Source organism: Manis pentadactyla, chromosome 13 (assembly GCF_030020395.1).
Source record: "Manis pentadactyla isolate mManPen7 chromosome 13, mManPen7.hap1, whole genome shotgun sequence".
In the NCBI taxonomy this organism is placed as follows: Eukaryota; Metazoa; Chordata; class Mammalia; order Pholidota; family Manidae; genus Manis; species Manis pentadactyla.
In genome coordinates this window covers 20,519,502-20,519,986 of record NC_080031.1, presented here as the reverse complement: position 1 = coordinate 20,519,986, position 485 = coordinate 20,519,502, and positions in this window count along the sequence as shown.

The following is a 485-nucleotide window of genomic DNA, read 5'->3' as shown; positions in this document are numbered from 1 at the left end:
TCATGCATAAGACCTCGCTCACACTGGGAAAGCAGCCAAGAACTCCTGCCCCCTCCATCCCAGAGGAGGTGCCCTATGAAAGACCACAGAGAGGACAGGTCCTCCCCCAGAGAGGGCTCATTGTTTCTCGCACTGTGAGAGTCTCCTAATGAACAAGCAATCAGTAAGAGTGTTTCTATTATTTTCTATGTGATTCAGAATCAGTGAAACGATAAGCCTTTCATGCTTATTTATGAAGGACATGTCACATATACTTGGTGTCCCAAATAGCTTTTCAGAGAAACAACATTGAAAATTAGTAATATGGCCCATTTTATGATCTAACCTTGTTTTCTCATATATGATTCAAAATGTTTAAAAAAACTGAAAAATCCAGATTTATGAATCAGGAAGAAAATGGAAAAAAGTAAAAATTACAGATAATCCCCAAACCTTATTTCAATCACTAGGAATCTTCCTTTTTAGATACTTCACAGAACAGCTAA